The 14641-nt window shown below is 43.8% G+C and overlaps 1 pseudogene; it reads left to right on the forward strand.

The window, feature by feature from the left end:
- The first annotated feature begins 6276 nt into the window (after positions 1 to 6276).
- The window catches only part of LOC129867681 (uncharacterized), a 66757-nt pseudogene continuing 58392 nt past the window's right edge, over positions 6277 to 14641 (forward strand).

Genomic DNA, 14641 nt, shown 5'->3' on the forward strand with positions numbered 1-14641 from the left:
GTTTGTTTCCGTGTCTGTGTATGTTGCACCACACGGTACTGTATCGGTTTATGCACTTCGTTATTTTGTTTTGTAATTCAGTATTCAGTTTCGTTTTAATAAATCATTATGAACACTAACCACTCTGCGTATTGGTCCGATCCGTCTCGCCTCTCCTCGTCCGAGGAGGAGGAAGAATGTGACGATAGCCGTTACAAGTATACATATCTCCCTGGCATATTACATCATTTATGCAGCAGCATACAATACATGTTTGGACTCATCTTGTTGTGCTGTGCTCACTTGAACAGGAAGGTGGCATGGCGGTCCTTTGTGGACAAATTTTGTCAAAGTCTGGCATTATCTGGATTTATTGTGCTTTCAAAACAACTGGGAACTCTGGAAAAAAAACAAGATTGAATCATGATTAAGTCATTGATCTTCAGGTCGTAGCTCTAGAAAAAGGCCGGATTTACAATTTAGTGTTGGATGACCGTTCAAAACGTATTTTCCCAGTCGGAGCTCATTTATTCCCGACTTCCCAGTTGTCTTGAACTCACTGAAGTCAAGTTTTCGCAGTTCCGAGTTAACAGCTGTTTTGAGCGCGGCACAAATCATGCTTCATTGACAGCATGGCCAATGTTTATCATTTTAAACTTGGAAAAGAGGCCCTTAATCCCAGATTTGGGACCACACAGCCACTGTCACGGATTCTTTCCAAACCACTCATTGTTGAATTGACGATTGCCAACTCATGAGCACCGATACATTATATCTATAATTTTCTTCATTATTTCTCTTAATATGACAAGGATTAAAAAGGATTTGCCAGTAGATTGTCGACTTGATTCATGATGACGACTGCTAGCTACGATTTTGAAAGTATGATGTTGAAATGATCAGTCCAATCAAAGCTACTGTAGATATAACGTGATTTGACATCATTTTATCTCTGGCCAATGACCTTGAGCCTTCTTGGATGGGCATTTCTAATGTAACTCTATGGCAGCACCAAAGGGCTCGAATTTTCAAAGTCTACCCTTAGACATGGCGGTGACGTAGTGTCAGAATACTGAGCCAATCACGACGCAAAGCTCAGTATTTTCTGCTGGCTTGCCCCACCACCACAGAAAGCACTGAGCTAGGCTGAAACACCTGCGTTTTGGAGCTGCTGTTTTGGAGACCATGTTTGCATGCGGCTTTATTAACTCAATGATATATATCATTATTTTTACATCGTTTGCAAATTGATATGTTACACGTATTAATGCTAAAATAACATGCAAAACAGGCAAGCCCCCATCCCCCCAAAATGTGGGGCTCTACATTTTGCAAAAACATTTTTTTGCCCCACTTGCCCTGAATGACAGGTCTACATTGGAGATAATACATTAAAAAGGGCTCATAGGCTATATGCTTATGGCATGTCTTACAATGCATCATAACCAGGTCAGAATGGATCATACCTGTTGTCTTTATGTAAAATATTAACCATTTATCTGATGACTTTATAACATCACCTCTACACCTTTCTCTAAACGGATCTGTTGTGATCTTGGGATGATAAACACAGGGCTGGTCACAGTTGGTGCCGTGAACCTTACCTGTTGAATTGTTCATGGGATAACTAATCAACCAAACAAAGGAACCCGATTCCATGAGGCCGTCACGAGTGTGAATGCCCGACAGCAATTGGAAAGTTTAGGCATTGGCTTTCACAATGCCGTTTTCATAACCCACGTGCTCTTTTGTTTACCTTAGTAGCATTCTCATTGAGAAGAGAAGCAACAGTGATAAATTACTCATGTGTAATCTATCATCAACCACATTCGTAATCCTTTACATTTGACTTCCAATATAGTCATAAACTTAATTGAAAATTCTTCCCGACTCTTCCCTGGAGCAAAACAGTTGGTACACACTGTACTTTAACAAACACTAACTCTTTGTACGCCCAGTCAGGTCGCAAGCCTCCCTAGGCCGCATGCAGTTCAAACGTGTTGAGATAAAACAGTAAAAGAACAATCAACTGTTGAACAAGAATGATGGCGTTAGCCTGCTCAGCCTTGACACCAACGTTTTTTGAACAGAAACAATTCTAATATTGGGACTTGAGAAGACACGTTGACTCTCGAGGGAGCGTTATGCAAGTCTGCAAATAATGTGGCGTCTCGCTCCTTACGTCACAGTGTTCATTACTGGAAATAACAATGTAAATCCAGGAATCTGGCCCTTCTACCCTCAGATGCTGTTAGTAGAGATCTTTGTAGGCCAATAATATCTCTTAGTGGGAGTTTCCACCATATTTCTTATTCCAGTCATTTCCTTTCAAATCAGTGAAGGGAAGTGACGTGAACGAGGGCAAACTTTGGGATGAAGGAGAGATAATTGGGACACAAACCCATCTGTTGGCTTGCCCTTCGACTCAGAGCTGCCTGGGATTCTTTTAGGGTTACGGACAGCTCCTGGAAGCAGAGAGCCAGATAGGTCAGCTACAGCTGAAGGGAACTATTTGTAATGGAAATAAAGGAAATTATTCTCACACTGTTTAGATGTATCTATAGTATTATTGTAGTAGTTACAATACACTGCACCAGTGGAATTTGCTGAATATTCGGACCAAGACCATCCATCCATCCATCCCTCCATCCATCCATCCATCCATCCATCCATCCATCCATCCATCCAACTTTGTCTTTATTTTCTTCTTTGACTTTGAAGGGCTGAAATCGACTGTATTTAAAGGGATGACATCTACTGTATGGCGCCAATGCATTGTCATAAGAACATTGGGTAGCACGATATTTCAACTGTAATTATAACGGTGTCATAATATTGTCATACAGAAACATTGTTATCCTTACTGTACCTTGTTCGGTACATTGTTCTGATCACCACCACATTATATTTCCCCAATGAAATCAGCATCCTGGAGGCCCATTCTAACCTCAAGCTCATCAGTAGAGAATTTAACATAATACACAATCCGTCAGTTTGAACTAGAGATATCAGTTTTTTTGCATGGGCTGAGTCTCAATCCACCACCTCTGCCTACGGTGGCCTTCCGCATTTGCGGTAGAAGGTGGCAGAGCTACAGCTGTGTTTGTCAGACCATGAGACATCCTGAAAATTGTTCTTCTCAAGAAAATGTCTGTAGTGTCCAAACTATTATGACCCCCTCAAATTCTGAGTTTTTCTCTACGACCGCGGGACTCGTCTGAAGGTAACCCATACAAACAAATGGAAGTATGGAGGTAGTTTTGTGCCAACAAAAATAAGGGATTAAATATGTGTCCAAAAAATATTTCCTGATAATATTTCTCAATTAAATATTTTTCCTAGAACAGACACTTCCAAACCTTATGATTTATTTTTTAACTGTCTTTTTGCCATTTATAAATGTGTTTTTCAAGGCGTTTCTATAGTAGTAAACGCCAAATTCAATCTTTTTTTCAAACCACTTTGAAACAATTCCATATGTTATCTTAGTACCACCCCCCCCCCCCCCCCACGGTTTAGACTTTTAGAAGATAATCCCATAATGATACAAACCCTTGAAAACGTAAGGTCATAATCATAACTTTGAAAGCCAACCCAAATCTCCCCTTCGTGAATCTCTCATCTCTTACAACCTACTGTTGTTAGTATTACATTATGAATGGATAATAATAATCATCTCATATCTGAACTTTACCCTTAAAGACTTACAGTAGGTGAATCATAGAGATTTGGGAGGGCTCATTTTAAGCCTCATCAGGGAGTGACCCAGAAGTGGATTGTGTTGTGTGTGAATCAAATGTGATGGCTGTGAAACACAAGAATGCAACTTAAGAGTGATTATGCTTCAAATGTCCGTCCAGTGTCTTCCGTCAGCGATTATCTCTGTCAAATATTTGCCTCTCACGTGAGTCTAATATCTTTAAATGACCATTACCCAGAAGTAACTTTCAGAAGTCTCTTATCATCCTCCTTTCCATAGGAGCACAGGGCCAGCCTCAGTACACTGCACTGCCCCGAGAGGTACTGTAGTTTTATGTTAAGTTCCTTGCTCCAAAGCATAAGGGTAGGAAATCTAAAACCGGCAGACCTCCAGCTGAAAGTTCAGTCTCCCTTTCTTTTAGTGCCTGGACTGGGATTCAAACTGGCAACACTGGCTATACAGGGCTGCCTCTCTTACCTCTAGGCCACCTACCTATTCTACAATGAATACTGTACATCCCAAGGCTAGGTATTGTGAGACAGCATTTTTTATTTGTTGCATCTCACACACTTTGTCCAATCTAATTAACAGTATGAGAAGCACCAGAGATACAGTACATAAGAACCTTCTTGTCACGTTTTTCATTTCTCCCAGCAGTCCCCTCTCCCCACAACCCCGCATGGAAATGATAGGCTTAAAGTGCACGGTTGGGACCCAGAAGCTCAGATAATGGCTACAGATGAGTAACAGAAAACCCTGGACAGAGTAAACACACAGCGACTATCCAAACTATCCAAACCGGCGCTCTGTTTGGGCCGGAGCCGCCATTGACAGGCGTAATCTGCTGTGTAAATCTGCAGTTTGGGCTTGTCTGGTTTCCGTCTGGGTTCTGTGCTCCCAGACAAAAGCGCTGGACACCTTGCGCACTGACAAAGAGGTGCACGTTGCCGGTGCCTAATCAGAGTGGACAAGGCTTGCTGATGGGGTCTTTTTTTGAGCAATTCATCTTGATCAATGCTTCTTAGGGGGACCTGATGGAAAAGAGGGACAGGCAGTTTGACTTCAACAGGACCTGCTGAAAACTCTCCCTGTCAAAGGCTGGGACTGTGAAGGGGTGCCGTGACCTGTAGTGACCTTTGTAAAGCACGTATACAAACAGATACTGTTGGCGGTGTCACTGTTTGTTGACCTTTCAGAGTACATACAGTATATATATAGATGGTGTTGTTATTTTTGGGTGACGGAATTTGGTGTTGGTCTTTTGAGGGAAAATAAATAGGTCTCATCTGTCGCCATTTAGCCATTTGGTGCTGTTCTTGAATTCTGGCAAATCATGAGAGTAGGACTCAATTACCTCCGAGTACGAACACAAAAAGGCAAGAACACAACGTTATCCAGTAAATCACTGAACAAGGTGGCAGAAGTTCTAACGTTCTTAAGTTCGGAGAGCCCGAGGGAATGGGTGTGGGAAAACTGTGTGGGCCGCTCTAGAATCTTCTCAGAGAGATGGACTACAAGCTCTGCACTTTCTCCATGTGGGAACGGTTCCTTTCCCTTGTCATCAGAAATTTCATGAAGAAAGTGTATATTGTTGGAGTCGTACAGTAGGTTGCTGTCTGCGCTGTTGGCCCCCTACTGTACCATCAACTGTGGAGAATGAGAAAGAGAGACAGAGAGAGAGAGAGAGAGAGAGCGAGAAAGGCAGCCACGCGCACGAACAGCTCCTGACTTGTGCTAGCAAGCTAAATTCTAATTTATTAGCTCCAACTATTTACTAGTGGTAACCATAGCAACGTGGCCACCGAGGCAGCGCCAGCAGCACCAGCAGCAACAGAGACTGAGAGACTTTCCGCCCCTTTCAAAAAAAAAATCCAGCAAAAATCAAATCAGAGAAGGAAAGAATCAATTTTAGCTCTTTTGTGCAGGACTTCCCCATCCTAGGGAAGATACCGGGAAACCAAAAAGGACAAGGACAGCACCCCGACCTTTCCCCTCACCTCAGGCACTCCAATAGCAGGAGCCCAGGCCAGCAACAGGTTTATCCTCCCCCTGTCTGCCTACGCCCTCCAGAGCCATGACCACACCACCATCAGCCTGCTGAGAGACAGGCTGGCTCTGTTAGAGGTATGGGTTACTGAGCTGAAGGAGCAGCCCCTCAGCTACACCACCACCAGCCCAGACACAGAGCTTCTACAGGACCAGATCAACCAGTGCAGGACACCGCTGAAGAACTCTGTCCAGGAGCTGAGAGAGAGGCTTACCACAGCGCTTGAGGAGGTAAAGGCCACCATGAGGAGAGAGCTGGTGCAGGTAAAGGAAGAGATGGCAAAGGAGTTGTCTGTCATCAAGAGGGCGCTGCAGCATAGAGGACAGACTGTAGAGACTCCTAGAGAGAAGCTGCAGCCCCTCACCACGAACCCCCCCCCCCCCCCCCCCCCCCCCCCCACTGACCCACCCACAGCCACTACCCCCCCATACCGACCACCCTTTATCCACACCCCCAGTCAACAAGGAGGCTCACATGGGGACACCTACTACAGAGAGAAGCTGTCTAGCCCCCCGACATACCCCCACACGCCCCTCCTGGTACATAGACCATGTGTACCCCAGTCCCTCTGGTAAAACTCACTGAGGTGGCCGTCCTCATTGACTCAAATAGGAAACTAATCCAAGAGGATAAACTCTTCCCTCACCACAAGGTGTCCAAAAGACGGTGCCTAAAAACGCAGGATGCACTCCACATCCTGTCCCAGCCTGACTTTGGCACACCAGGCCATATTATTATTCACACCGGCACCAACCACCTGCGAGAGGAGCCGGAGAGAGCAGGCAGCCTGGTCCACAGAGTAGCAGAGAGGGCCTCTAAGTGGTTCCCCAACTCCCACATCACCATCTCCACTCTGCTGTCCTGCAAAGACTTTCATCCCCGTACCATTCAGAAAGTCAACGCTGACATCACCAGAGGGTGTGGCCTACTCACGAACGTGCACGTTGCTCACCACCCAACAATCACCCCAGAGCACCTGCACGACCACTCCCGCCTTAGGAATCAGACATTCAGGATGTTTGCCAAGTCTCTAAAGGACGTGGCACTTTGTAGACAAACAGCCCATGCTGCACTGGACAGAGGACCACCCAGAGACCCTTACCAGACCACTCCTCCACCAAGGAGCCCCAGGCCCCCTCAATGCCCCAACAGACCCAGTGCACCCCACATGCCCCACCCACCACCAGAGCATCACCACCTCCATCGGCGCAGCCAGACTGGACCGGGCCCAGCCTACTACCCCACACCAGAACACCAGACCAGAGAGACAGCCTCCCGGCCCAGATCTGGCCCCCCTCCACTCCACAGGGCCCAACAGCAGGACCAGCGCAGCTATGCGGAGGCCATCAGAGGACAGGAGAACTCTGTAGGATTGTGTGAGATTAAACAGCTCCTCCAATACATCTGCACTAAACACACGCACGCACACACACGCACATAGCTATTGTACTAAAAGTTGACTTGTTCAATGAATAGGAAGAAGGAAAAAGAGAACAGATGTTTACTGTTACCCTGTTTATCTCGCTCTGAACAACTTAGTAGTTAGTAGTTACTGTTTTTTGGACTGTCTTTCTTTTTGCAACATGAAATCGCTATCAGTTAGCATGTGGAACATTCAGGTCCTAAACTCAACCTTTGAACTGAAGACTTTAGCACTGGAGTAAAAAAAAGAATTATCTCAAAGATGTTGTCATCATTCTGCAGGAGACATGGTGTAAGGCAGATATTGTCACTCACTGTCCCAGGGGCTACAAAGAGGTAATTGTGCCTTCACAGAAACACAGCTCTGTCAATAGAGGCAGAGACTTTGGAGTATTCATAATTTGGTACAAATCCGAACTACAAAATCTAATTGATCCCCTCAAAATTGGCAGATATCACATTTGGTTAAAACGGAAAAAACGAGTTGTGTTACTTTGCGCAATATATATCCCTCCCTCAAAATGCCCATATTACTCAGAGGAGATCTTCCCCACCCAATATATATCCCCCCCTCAGAATCCCCATATTACTCAGAGGAGATCTTCCCCACCCAATATATATCCCCCTCAGAATCCCCATATTACTCTGAGGAGATCTTCCCCGCCCAATATATATCCCCACTCAGAATCCCCATATTACTCTGAGGAGATATTCCCCACCCTTGAGGAGGACACGTGCCATTTCCAGGGCCAAGGAAATGTGCTCATCAATCCGCACACAGGAACATTACCTGATCTAACGACCACGCGAGGGGACAGCTTTATTACAGGCCATACTGTTTCTAACTGTCTTAATCTCCCCCATAAAGAACAACAGTGACATCACCGTCAACAACAACGGAAGGGATCTGTTGCAGCTCTGTCGAAGCCTGGGTCTAAACTTTGTAAATGGTAGGTTACAGGGGGACCCTTTTGGGAGATTCACCTATGGCTCACCTCTTGGCCACAGCACATTAGACTATACGATTACAGACATTGACCCTTTCTCTCTCAGCTCATTCACTGTCAAGCCACTAACACATCTGTCTGATCACAGACAAATTACATTGTTCCTCAAAAGAACGGATATGGAAACAACCACACATTCACAGCCCAGTAAACTGTACAACATCAGAAATTCATACAAATGGGCCAACAACAGCACAGAAGAATACCAGAAATGAACCAGTACCCAAAAAATCCAAAAACTCTTAGATAACTGTCTGGATACCACATCCACCCACAGTGCAGAAGGCATCAATCTAACATCTAAACATCAGCAATATATTCAGGCAAATGGCAAAAGAAGCACAACTGAAATTGATAAAAAAACAAACCAAAAAAGACTTGTTTGATGCAGATTGTAAAATGATAATGAAAAAACGTAGAACACTATCCAACCAAAAGCACAGAGACGCAAATAATGGTGAATTACGCCTTAATTACTGTGAGACTTTAAAACTCTATAAACGTACACTCAGAACCCCAAAAGAAGCAGCTGACACTATTGAGGAGTCCATAAACAAAAATAACTTTTGGCAAAATGGAAATGAAAGGAATTAGCAAAACAAATGGTGACATATGGACAACCCATTTTAAAACACTCTACAACACCGTTCAAATTGACACGAACGCAGAACAACGCCAAATCCATGAGAAGTTGAATGGATTAGGAAAAGCTAAAAAGGACAATCAAAATCCATTGAACTCCCCAATTACTGACCAGGAGCTCTATAAGAAATTTCAGGCCTTCAAATTTAAAAATGCATGCGGACCTGATGGCATCCTAAATGAGATGGTCAAATTCACTAGTGCAAAATTTAAATTGGCTATATTAAAACTGTTTAATTTGATCCTGAGTGTAGGTTATTTCCCTGACGGCTGGAATCAAGGACTCATAACCCCAATCTTTAAGAACGGAGACACATTTGACCCAAACAATTACAGAGGCATTTGTGTGAACGGTAACCTGGGGAAGGTTTTCTGTAGTATTATAAATGAAGAGTTCTAAACTTCTTTAATAACCACAACGTTTTGAGTAAAAGCCAAATTGGATGTATACCAAACATTGCATGACTGATCATATTTACACCCTACACACCCTGATAGATAAATATATCCACCAAAATAATACCAACATGTTCTCTTGCTTTATCGACTTCCAAAAAACATTTGGCTAAAACGAATTGAATGTGTCATTGAACTAATTGCACTTTATGGAAAGGAGGTGTGGGGTCCACTTGCAAAACAGGATTTCACCCAGTGGGATAAACACCTAATTGAAACCCTACATCCAGAGGTCTGTGATATTCTTCTACATATCCAGAGTAAAACTACAAACAATGAATGCAGGGCAGAATTAGGTCAATATCAACTAATAAGAACCACTAAAAAAAGAACAATGAAGTTTTAGAAACATCTAAAATACAGTGACCCCTTTCTCATATCATTACCAAGCCTTGCAATACCAAGAGCAGAGCAAATAAAAGAGTCCCCTCATCCAGCTGGTCCTGGGGCTGAGTTCACAAACCTGTTCTACTAACACACTGAAGCCTCAGGACCAGAACATCCAATCAATCAGAATAAACCAAAATACAACAGAGTCAAAACAAAACAACATTACTTATTGGGAAACACGGACACAAAATGCAGTGCTATCTGGCCCTAAATCGACAGTACACCATGGCAAACTATTTGACCATGGTTACTGATCAAAACCTTACAAAATATTTGACAAAGTACAGGCTCAGTGAGCACAGCCTTGCCATTGAGAAGGGTAGACACAGGGAAACCTGGCTCCCTGTAGAGGAAAGACTGTGAAACCACTGCACCACAGCAGAACCTGAGACAGAGCTGCATTTCCTGACAAAATGTCAAAAATATGAAACAATTAGAGAGCGTAATTTCCCCAAATCTGAAAAAAACGTATTCAAGGTTTCAAAGACCACTCTGATGAGAATAGGCTACCCATCTTGTTTGGGGAGGATGCAGAGAGTTGTGGGTTGGCAGCACACTACATTGCTGCCTGCCATAAGATGAGGGACAGTGTCTGACAGACCAACCAACCTGCACATGTTATCTATGCTTATTGTTATTGCTCAAGGTATGGTTATTTTGACCCTTGATTATAGTTCTTACTGTTGTCCCGTTGACAATATTGATTATTATTATTTAAATTATGTTAATATTGTAAATCTCCAAAGTAAGCTTTAGAAACATGTACACTGCTCAAAAAAATAAAGGGAACACTTAAAAAACACAATGTAACTCCAAGTCAATCACACTTCTGTGAAATCAAACTGTCCACTTAGGAAGCAACACTGATTGACAATACATTTCACATGCTGTTGTGCAAATGGAATAGACAAAAGGTGGAAATTATAGGCAATTAGCAAGACACCCCCAAAAAAGGAATGATTCTGCAGGTGGTGATCACAGACCACTTCTCAGTTCCTATGCTTCCTGGCTGATGTTTTGGTCACTTTTGAATGCTGGCGGTGCTCTCACTCTAGTGGTAGCATGAGACGGAGTCTACAACCCACACAAGTGGCTCAGGTAGTGCAGTTCATCCAGGATGGCACATCAAGGCGAGCTGTGGCAAAAAGGTTTGCTGTGTCTGTCAGCGTAGTGTCCAGAGCATGCAGGCGCTACCAGGAGACAGGCCAGTACATCAGGAGACGTGGAGGAGGCCGTAGGAGGGCAACAACCCAGCAGCAGGACCGCTACCTCCGCCTTTGTGCAAGGAGGAGCACTGCCAGCGCCCTGCAAAATGACCTCCAGCAGGCCACAAATGTGCATGTGTCAGCATATGGTCTCAAGGGGTCTGAGGATCTCATCTCGGTACCTATTGGCAGTCAGGCTACCTCTGGCGAGCACATGGAGGGCTGTGCGGCCCCACAAAGAAATGCCACCCCACACCATGACTGACCCATCGCCAAACCGGTCATGCTGGAGGATGTTGCAGGCAGCAGAACGTTCTCCACGGCGTCTCCAGACTCTGTCACATGTGCTCATGTGCTCAGTGTGAACCTGCTTTCATCTGTGAAGAGCACAGGGCGCCAGTGGCGAATTTGCCAATCTTGGTGTTCTCTGGCAAATGCCAAATGTCCTGCACGGTGTGGGGCTGTAAGCACAACCCCCACCTGTGGACGTCGGGCCCTCATACCACCCTCATGGAGTCTGTTTCTGACCGTTTGAGCAGACACATGCACATTTGTGGCCTGCTGGAGGTCATTTTGCAGGGCGCTGGCAGTGCACCTCCTTGCACAAAGGCGGAGGTAGCGGTCCTGCTGCTGGGTTGTTGCCCTCCTACAGCCTCCTCCACGTCTCTTGATGTACTGGCCTGTCTCCTGGTAGCGCCTCCATGCTCTGGACACTACGCTGACAGACACAGCAAACCTTTTTGCCACAGCTCGCATTGATGTGCCATCCTGGATGAACTGCACTACCTGAGCCACTTGTGTGGGTTGTAGACTCCGTCTCATGCTACCACTAGTGTGAGAGCACCGCCAGCATTCAAAAGTGACCAAAACATCAGCCAGGAAGCATAGGAACTGAGAAGTGGTCTGTGGTCACCACCTGCAGAACGACTCCTTTATTGTCTTGCTAATTGGCTATAATTTCCACCTTTTGTCTATTATATTTGCACAACAGCATGTGAAATTTATTGTCAATCAGTGTTGCTTCCTAAGTGGACAGTTTGATTTCACAGAAGTGTGATTGACTTGGAGTTACATTGTGTTGTTTAAGTGTTCCCTTTATTTTTTTGAGCAGTGTATATTGTTACGTCATGTCAATAAATCACATTGAATTAAACTTAATTGAATTGAGAGAGAGAGAACTTCACACAGCACGTGAGGCCCATACAATAGCTTATCTACTCCATAGCTTATCAACTCCATAGAACAACATTGCATGTGATCTTGCAATGCTCTGAATGTCCACAAGAGGGCAGCCATAACTGCAATGCACTTTCCACACCAGATTTACTCAAGTAGTAGGCTAAAGCTCTTTGAAACATAAAGGCAATGTGTGGATTTAAAAACAAATGAAAACAATTTGTGGAGTAGTAAGCTTGAGCCAACTCTATGATTCAGAGTAGTCTAGCAATGAAATGTAGAGAACATTGAGGTATAAAATAACAGTAGAGAAATTATATATGGCAACACCCTGAAGGGTTAAGTTTGTTGATGGTTTGTCGTTAGTGGTGTTCCATAGGGTTCTCCTAGGTTTCCATAGTGACCACAGTTCCATTTAGACTAATTATTTGCACGCTCCTGGTTAGTAAGCAGGTTAGCAAAGTGTTCAAAACACAGATAAAAAAATAACAGCAACATTTGGTGAAAATTTCGCCTCTGTGTTTCCTGACGCTGCAATACCATGGATGTCAATCAAGAAGACCAGGAGCAAACTGAGCATCATCTGAGACGGAAGACGTTTACTCATCTGCTGATGAACATGATGCTGATGAAGATGATGTGAGTCGGTTTCTTTATTAGCCAGTAACTGGAACTGAGAGCTTGTGTACTGTTTGGTAACTTAGAAATGTGTAGGCCAATGGAGGCTGGCGACTTAAAAAATGGAGGAGGATGGGAGACCCACGGCACAACGCGGAACGCACGGAGACCAGAAAGTGTGTTACAAAAATCTTCAAAGACTAATATTTTTAACATTACACATTCAATAAAGACATTTATAGTACAATATTATGGGGAATGGGAATGAGAGGGGTACTGGAAAGGGATCACAGCAGTGATTGAATGAGGGTATGAGGCATGTGTTCAGGTGTTCAGAGGCTTGACCAGTGCAGGACAGGATTTGACTGGGAAGACGAAAAACAATAACACAATAGACGGAAGAGCTAAGAATGAGTTAGTCCAAGCAAGGAGTAAAATCTTTGATGTGTAATGATGTGATTGTGTATGTGATTGAGTCTACATACAGTAATGAGAGAAAATTGATAAGGGCACTCACAGTGCTTGGAAGGGAAACACTCAATGTGCCAGTGTATGAGCGAGGACATGAGACGTTGTGGCTTCAGTTCATGTCAGGAGAGAGTTGACAATGGTAGTGGAGTGGAGGTCCTCACCTCTTAATCAGGGAAAAAGGAGGGGACTTAGTTGTAAATACAAATAGCAGATACATTCCATTGCAGCTGTGCCATCGTAGGTGTGGACAACAAGTTTCTCTATGAAGTTAAACTCAAACATTTCAAAATTCATAACGTCAAACACAGACTGCGCATCTCGCCCACTTGACACATCAAAGCAGCCGAAGAAACGTTCCTGAATAAAGCCCTGATCATCCACATACCTGACAATAACTGACAACTGCCAGCAGACTGGTGGCACCATAGGTCCCAGAGCGGTTGGGCAATTTTTACCCCCTAGAGTTTTCCTTATATGTTAACCTAACCAGGAAATCCCTGGACCCTATAAGGTACGACAGTGATTAATCAGTTGTAAAAAGGTTTTATAAAGGCTATGATGGGATCAGTTTTTCCTAATCAAGTCACATGGTTTAAAAAGCTCCTGGCCCTGAAGGGATGAAAACCCTGTCAAACTGCAGCTACCTTATATTTGTTCATATGAATTATATTTAGACTAGATTATGAGGGGGATTTCCTCTACCCAGACACAGAGACAGCAACTGAAACAATAGAACTCATAGGGCTGAGCTTGCTTTACACATGTTTGCATCATGCAGGCCTATGCAACTATAGGCCTCTTAAAAAAACAACTCACATCTGCCATCACTATTATGTAGATCGATTAATTCCAGCTAATAATTTTGGATTCAAAACGTATAGGCTGACTAGCCAGCTCAATTTAGATGACATTTTCTCCTGACACACAAATGGATTATAAATACATAACGTTACAAATTAGTTTACCCTGACCAGACGGACAGGGGGCATAGGCTGTATGCAGCTGCTCTTATTAGTAGCCTAGTTGATCAGATGGAAAAATAGTCTCATTTTCATCCCATACAGCACGTCAGATTTTTTATGTTTAGAATGGTAGAACGGTAGCATAGGCCATTCTACCATTCTGGCGGAGAAAACTGCACACTCTCGCTGGTAGCTAGCTAGCTACTGAAGTTAGCAAGGAAATTTTAAATAAATTGCACTAACTGGACACAAAAATAAAGTTCTAAACCCAGAAAACAATTTAGAAAATACATAATATTTGAATTGAATAATGTCCCAAAAATTCTCAACTATCACTCTTCACTTTTAATCTCTATCTAACAATGTCACCAAGCTTCTCAACACGTAGAACCCCCATAATGCTCTGTGTCACAATCCCAATACAACACACTAGGTTCGTTCTCTAATCCTACATCTATGATTGGATGGGCAACATGTCAGTTCATACTGCAAAAGCGTTGATTGTTTGGAGCACGTCCTCCGGAAGTGGTCATAATTACCATGTATGTCTATGGAAGGGGGTGAGG

This window comes from Salvelinus fontinalis, chromosome 12, assembly GCF_029448725.1.
Source record: "Salvelinus fontinalis isolate EN_2023a chromosome 12, ASM2944872v1, whole genome shotgun sequence".
NCBI classification, from domain to species: Eukaryota; Metazoa; Chordata; class Actinopteri; order Salmoniformes; family Salmonidae; genus Salvelinus; species Salvelinus fontinalis.